The sequence below is a fragment of the Triticum dicoccoides genome, chromosome 7B, assembly GCF_002162155.2.
Source record: "Triticum dicoccoides isolate Atlit2015 ecotype Zavitan chromosome 7B, WEW_v2.0, whole genome shotgun sequence".
NCBI classification, from domain to species: domain Eukaryota; kingdom Viridiplantae; phylum Streptophyta; class Magnoliopsida; order Poales; family Poaceae; genus Triticum; species Triticum dicoccoides.
This window is the reverse complement of record NC_041393.1, coordinates 656,579,641-656,587,302: the sequence shown is the minus strand read 5'-3', so window position 1 is coordinate 656,587,302 and position 7,662 is coordinate 656,579,641. Positions and strand designations below refer to the sequence as shown.

Below are 7,662 nucleotides of genomic sequence, written 5' to 3'. Positions count from 1 at the left end.
ACATAAGTAAGCACATAACTGGGAGGACTGACACCCAACTTGGGTAAACGAAAGAATTAGCAACATAATTTAGGAGATGCCTATCTTTTGTAGCATGGAAGTAAGATAGTCAACAAGTTCTGGATCAACAAGACCCTGAGCAGAAAAGGTAGACAACATCCAGGAAAAGGTACACTCGGCCTCCTTCACTCATGCTTCTCTGAATTTCTACTTGCTAAATCCAGTACATGCTTCTCTGAATTTCGACAACCTAAGTTTAGTACATGCTTCTCTGAATGTTGGCCTGCCAATTGGTATTGTATTGCACACTTGAGAGTACTGTATGTTGTTCATTTGTGCCAATGGATTACCACATTTTTATGTTACTTTTAGGCCATTTGAATGAACGGACTACGAAATCTCTATGACAATGAACGACAAATCATTTTGCCTATTTATGTAGCAATTCATCAGACTTTCTAAAATCGAGAGTATGTGTGCATGTATGGGCACCTCAACTGCATTGATCACTATATCCGAGTACCTCTATGGTTTTGTTTGTTCAATTAGATGGACTTAACTATCACATGAGAATATAATTCACATGTGTATTTTGTTGTTTAGGGGATTATGTTTGAGATTTCATTTTAATCCTACACTGGATTGAGGTAGTGGATTAGGAAGCATTTTTAACCCAGCATTGGATTGAGTACTTCTAGACGCGGTTAAAGAGTAAAGTATGAATGTATTTGTGTCTGTTTAATTCCTTAATCCACATTGTATGGTGTCAAGTTTCAGACATAGTTATATGATGTATTGCTGTAGGTTGTACTGTTGGCACGAAGAATTGTAATAGGAATTAATGAACAACTCTGTCTGCTGTGTATAATCCAGCTATAAGCATCCAAGCGAATTCTAAACGGTTTTTTCCTATATTGTGAGACCCTGTTTGGAAAATGATGGTTTCGTAAATCAGCAACTACATGTTTTCCGATATAGTTCAGATATTTTTAGGATGGATTAATCAGTGTCTACGTTTTTTTGTTGTGATCCATTGCGAGGCATACAGGTGCTTAGATTTTGATATTTCTTTCAGTTTGTGTATATATGTTCAATTCTTTCTAACAAATTCACACTACGGAGAAGCCCACTGCGCAATTTGCTTTGACCCAACTACGATACACAACAGCCACGGAAGGTGATGTTTTTAAGTTCAATGGTTTGAGTTTATGAACCAAATGGTTGTCCAGTTGCTTATGCTGTTTGCAACACAAGCATATAGAGCTACAATTATCAAGCGCTGGAGAAAGCGCTTTTCTGAGACAACACATTGATAAACACCACTTATACTCTTAAAAAGGCTGCAAGCGAAGAGAACATACCTCAGAATGGGGTTGCTTGCTATTATGAAAGCGAGGTGCACTTGGTGTGTACACATCATTCAGTGAATCCAAGCTTGCTTCCCTTCACATAATGCACAAGAAGATTTCACAAAAAAATTAGCAACAAGGAATATTTGAGAATCACAATTAGACTAAGCAAGGAAGATGTACCTGCACTGTAGCTAAAAGACTAGAACCCAACTTCATGTTGTACCTGTCCCATAGCTGTTTCTGTCAGAGCTAAACCTATTGTTCAGATATACAACAATCCAGAATTAGCTATAGCATCCAGAATTACAAGTACTCATTGGTATGTCATTTCCGCATTAAAGAACTAGAGATATTATGTAGAATGTTCAGACCAAACAAGACTAATCAAATATGCCTTATTGGTATGGCATTATATAGATATAGTATGTACCAACTCATTGTGAATAAACTACAAATAAGCTCCAGCTTAAGACTGCAATTCATACCAGTGTAAAAGAGCAGTTTCCACAGCCTATAGAATTGCATGAGCAATTGATTACATGAAAACATTTCTGATTATTAGATCACACTTATGCAGAATAGCTAAAGCAGCCAAGGCATGGGCTTGTGGCGGCCGTGGAGCGAGGCGTGGGGCTGTGGCTAGGGCGGCGGCCTCAAGGCGCAGGCAGCGTCGGACAGAGCCGAACCGAGCAAAGGGTGGATGACGAAATACCAGTCACGGGCGAGGTGGGGAGGGCGTCGACCATCCACTCTGGAGCACGCCGTACTTGGCCACACGGCGAAGCTCGCGACACGCCCAACCCATCGGAGCAGGGCGTCCTCCCAGGCGCTCGCTCCGATTCTGCGTCTTGTCCCGCGGGAGGAGGTAGGCGTTGTAGAGCCCTCCAGCGCTCACGACGAGTCCGCGACAGAGGATCTGGTGGAGGCAAACTCTGCGACTCCACCAACGGAGGTGGATAGGGAAGGGAAGGGCGTCCGTCTCGACAGCCGTGGGGACTGAGGAGGCAGGGGAGGGGCAGTCCCTGCCGAAGCAGCACGCAGCAAGGGAGGGGGAGGGTCCCTGCGCCGGCGGCAGGAGGGCGGTGGCGCTGCTTGTAGTGTGTCCGTGCGAGAGAGAGAGAGAGAGAGGTAGAGAGGCAGGAAGATGAGAGTGTGTCAGTGGTGTGTGTGGCCACGGGTATGTTTGTGTGTGTGTTTGTCAGTGGTGTCATCTTTTTATGAAGTCAGGCCGTCAGGGTGTGCTTAGGTTGTGAATCAAATAATCAAATAAAGAACCCATTGACATTAAAATTTTAATTTAATATTATTAAGTTTTTTGAATAATTTTTATGTTGAATAAAATATGTCTGATAAGGATGAAGCTATAGGAAATATATATTACTGACATGGATCCACGGAAGCGATTTTGGTACATATTTTGAAGTTCATTGACAGTGAAGGGACAAACAATATCTATGCCATGCGCATAAAGAGGTGGACCTTTATCAGAGAATAAATAATGTATAGTGTTGCTTAATTTTTTTTAATTGTTGCTTCAAACTAGGACTGAATTGTATATTTTGAAACAAATAATACTCCCTCCGTTCCTAAATATTTGTTTTTTTAGAGATTTCAAATGGATTACCACATACGGATGTATATAGACATATTTTAGAGTGTAGATTCACTCATTTTGCTTCGTATGTAGCCATTTGTTAAAATCTCTAGAAAGACAAGTATTTAAAAACGGAGGGAGTAATATATTTCCATGCTTTGTCAATTTTAAAGATTGTCGTGTGTGTAAATCATACATTGCACTCACATGCTTATACGTTAGGCCCATGATACCCTATTTAGGTGGAAAAACTAAATAAAAATAAACTTGATTTAAAATAAATAAATTTTAAAAGACATGTGTTGGAGCATCTACAGCCGGCCTCCTCGAATTCTCCTAAAACGTTTGTGGACGGGCCTGGTCAATCCGTCACGTAGGACATGGCCCACCCTGAACCACCTTTTTTATTTTTTATTTTTTTATTTTTTTCTCTCTTCATCTCCACCCATGCAAGTGACCAGACATACCCTTTGGTTCGTTTTACTCTGCACATGTGATTTGTTTGATGTCAAACTTCGTAGAGTTTGATCAAATTAATACATAAATACGTCAATATATATAATACTAAAGTAATACAATATGAAAATTAATCTCACAAGGCATCTAATGTGTATGTATCAAGACAAATCTGAGACAAGTAATATGGATTGGAGATAGTAATATTACTTTTTATAAAATTGGTCAAATTTTATGAAGTTTGACTTTAGAAAAATCTTATATGCCGAGTAATAAAAAAGAAATAGGGGGAGTAAAAGGAGACAATAAGTATGATTGCATGGACGGACAAATATGGGCTCAAAACGGTCATGCCTGGATACTGACAGGTATATCTGCGGGCATTTAGGAGTCGGATTTGCTAACTCCGATTGTAAATGCTCTTATATTATAATTAAAAAACGTGCGTTGCACGTGCACGCTTACTAGTAATAAAAAAGCAGCATAAAGCTCGCACAAATTATCGGGCGATATGAAAGCATACCCATGAATATACTCCCAGACACAACAAGGCAGTGGATGCCAAGATTAGCAAGCAAAATTATGGACACAAGAATTATAACCTCAAATCCATCTGCTACTAATATTCTCTAGTCAGGTACTAGTCTACACACCTCCCGTTCCCATTCAAAGCTCACCAATTTCACTGACATCCAAAAATAATAGTACAAATGATGGCACGAATCTATGGACCACAGTAACAATGTTATTCAGTCCTGTCACAGAGACTACAGGAAAATAGTAGTATTAATCAGTTAAAATCTTCAGCGAGATGATGCACACAGCTGTGCCATTTGAGCTTCTGAAACTCTACATTTTGCCACAAATATCATAAAATTGACGACACATATAACATGTGTAAATGTCATAAGGTTCCATGATAATAAAACCTAAAGCAAACACGAGAAGACAAAACAAAAAATGAAACAGCCATGGACAACTCTTGAAGGCATCGAGCCCAGTATCAGCTTCGACGTACAAAGGGATCAGTTAGATCCAAATCACGGACATGGATAATATCTGAAATATTCCGGAGACATCTATCAGCCGTAAAGTGAAACTGAGCACCTCTTGAAGCCTTTTTCTCCACCTGAAGTAATCTCTGCTCTTTCGCAATGAACTCGTCATCAATGGTTTTAACCTGAAACGTCATTGACTCTAGCTCTTTCGCGTTCTGTATAAAGAATGTGGAGAAGTTAACTTCAGATGCAGTGCCCTGATAAGATTCCAATACTATTGTCTTCAGATGAATATCAAGACATCTGATATTAGGATGTCGATGTTTACGACGCCAGCCATTCCTTGGCCTTTTTTTCCATGACTGGAAAACAGCATACACAGAAAAACAATTGACAACTTCAAAAGTTAGAACAAAGCAGCTGGTCAACAGAATGAATTATCATTTGTCAATGAAGTATGATATGATTACCTGATTCTGCATGTACAACACTACCACAATAAACCCCTATGCCTACGGCCCAGGCCGTAGGCATAGCCCTTATTCCCGTCGGGATAGGCCTATGCCGACGGCCCCCGTAGGCATAGGGCCGTCGGCATAATATGTGTCGGCGTATCTCGGGATGCCGTCGGCATAGAAAAGCCGTCAGCATATATGATACGCCGACGGTGTTCGTACATCTATGCCGACGGCCAGGGCCGTCGGCAAAGTTCCACACAAACGGTGGCTGCCGGCGCCGCCGTCAAGTGCTGCCCATAGAGGAGACGCCATGTGGCAGGTCTATGCCTACGGCGTAGCCGTCGGCATAGATTTGAAACTATGCCTACGGCTAGGTCGCAGGCATAGCCCTGCCACGTGGCAGGGCTATGCCGACGGCTTAGTCGTAGGCGTAGTTTCAAATCTATGCCGACGGCTACGCCATAGGCATAGCCCAGCCACGTGGCGACGTCTACTAGCTCCGTGGGCAGGGCTATGCCTACAGCTTGGTCGTCGGCATATATCTAAAACTATGCCTACGGCTATGCTGTAGGCATAGGTGCCAGGCTATGCCGACGGCTTAGCTGTAGGCATAGTTTTAGATATATGCCGACGGCCTAACTGTAGGCATAGGCTCAACGTGGCGTCCTCTGATACCTCGTGGTAGCCCTATGCCTACGGCTAAGCCGTAGGCATAGTTTCCGTCTGTTTTTTTTCCTTTTTTCTGTTTGATTTCAATTCAAATTCACAGCATATATATATGATGAAATAGACATACACAACATATATAAGTATCATCCTCACAACAAACACCATCACAACAATATAAGTATCATGACAAACATAACCATCATCACAAACATAAGCATCTAAAGAAGCACACAAGTCATCTAAAAGACCATAAAAGACCACAAGTCATGCAAAAGACCATAAAAGACCACAAGTCATCTAAAGAACACAAGTTTATGATCACCACCACCGTCACCCAAAGGCTTAAGCGCCAGGACATCCACCACCACCGCCAAGTCCGCCGAAGCCCAGGTCATCACTGCTAGCGGCAGCGCTACCGCCAAGACCATCACCGCCTCCATGGATCAGAGTGATCGGGCTCCGTGACTCGGGAGTGATGCCAAGACCAGCACCACCACCAATGGTAGATCCACCGGTTCCCTAGATGTTGAAAAGACATGTTAAGAGGATATATGATTGTGTTGAATAAACAGTATGCTTTGGGTGAATAGTTTGGGATGTACTAACCGACGAGGGGCCAGGGTTCTGTGCCAGAAACTCCTCAAAAGCAAGCAGCACTGGTTGTGGTGGAGGAGATGGTGCTGGTTGCAATTGAGGAACCCTGCCGACCGCCATGCACTCAACAATGTGCTGCATGTTAATTGACCAAGCAAACAAGAATGTTAGAAGAAATGCAAGTGCAAAATAGTAGTGAAATGAAAAGGGCCAAACTAACCGCCATCATGCGAGAGTTGTCCTCATGAAATGCTAAAAGGCTGCGGTGATAAATATGCAATTGCATGCATATTTATCGATGCAACCATTTCGGACGGGAGACGCCTAGGTTACGCGACTTGACGAGAAAAGAAAATCTAGTGACATGATTATTAAGATGGATTCGTAGCTCACCCTCGACTGTAGACGAAGTAGTCAAACGACAACGAAATCACAGACCAATGCCTTCGACGACTATGACTCCAAAGATATGCAACACCAGAAAGCCTGTAAATTTTACCGACAAAAAAACTTAGATCATCAAGTGTCAAAAGCTTAGATCACGGACCAATGCCTTCATAGATTTATTTACTAGATGCATTCATAGATTTTTTAGCAAGACCATGAAGTGTCAAAAAATATTTCATCATTATATTGTAGCAAGACCATCATGAACAAAAAACCACTCATCACGAAGATGCGACACAACAAAGAATGCTAATCCACCGTGCCAAAAGTACATATATCATTTCATCGCCGTGGAAGTATACATATCATTATATATTATATAAGTAATCTTAACATGGTAATCAAACTCGGTACATTTGTACATTGGGAGACAGCCATAATGAAAACTCCAAGCAAGTAAACTACTGTGACTAATATGAGGTCCAAATCGATCTGCAATGCAAATGCATAAGCTTTTCATCGTGTCGCTCATCCCCGCCTAGAGAAAGAACGAGTAAAATTTGGGTCTTGCCAATGCTCTCTAGTCCCTTCTCATGTGCACACACCACACCATATTTCGCTATGAAACTTTCATTTACTTTTTCGTGATGAAAAACTAAAGCTGCTGTAGTGCTATTCCTTGCATTCGACATTCAGGAAGAACAAGGTAAAATATCCAAGCACTAACAGTATATATATCGAAGCACCAAATTGACTTATTATATATCCAAGAACTAACAGTAGGTAAAAAACTAAAAAAAAACTAACAATATGTATATATCCAAGCACTAACAGTAGGTATATATTAAATTGACTCATTATCCAAGCACTAACAGCAGGTAAAAAGCTAAAAAAAAGGAAAAAATCAGCAGCAGAGGACGCCGGACCGCCGGAGCCGGTGCTCACCAGTAGCAGAGGGCCGGCAAGGGGGCGCCGGACCGCCGGAGCCGCGGCCACGGCCACCTCACCAGCAGCTGCGGGGCGGAAAGGGGGTGTGGACGACGGGGCCGGGAAGGGGGCGGGGACGACCGGGCCGGTGCGGGGATGAGGCTGGCCGGGGACGGCCGGCGGCGATGCGGGGCGGGCGGGGACGGACGACGGCGGTGCGAGGCGGG

At 42.6% G+C, this 7,662-nt stretch overlaps 2 long non-coding RNA genes across 2 annotated transcripts; both read right to left on the bottom strand.

Moving 5' to 3' along the window:
- Positions 1 to 921: 921 nt before the first annotated feature.
- Positions 922 to 2,237, bottom strand: LOC119341749. Its single transcript, XR_005165267.1, has 3 exons — positions 2,065 to 2,237; positions 1,533 to 1,607; positions 922 to 1,443 (listed from the first exon to the last, which is right to left on the bottom strand). It is a non-coding gene; the product is annotated as an uncharacterized LOC119341749 (long non-coding RNA).
- A 3,442-nt stretch (positions 2,238 to 5,679) lies between these two features.
- Positions 5,680 to 7,568, bottom strand: LOC119335954. The gene is made up of 4 exons (XR_005162140.1): positions 7,454 to 7,568; positions 6,515 to 6,607; positions 6,134 to 6,256; positions 5,680 to 6,046 (listed from the first exon to the last, which is right to left on the bottom strand). It is a non-coding gene; the product is annotated as an uncharacterized LOC119335954 (long non-coding RNA).
- Between the last annotated feature and the right edge of the window lie 94 nt (positions 7,569 to 7,662).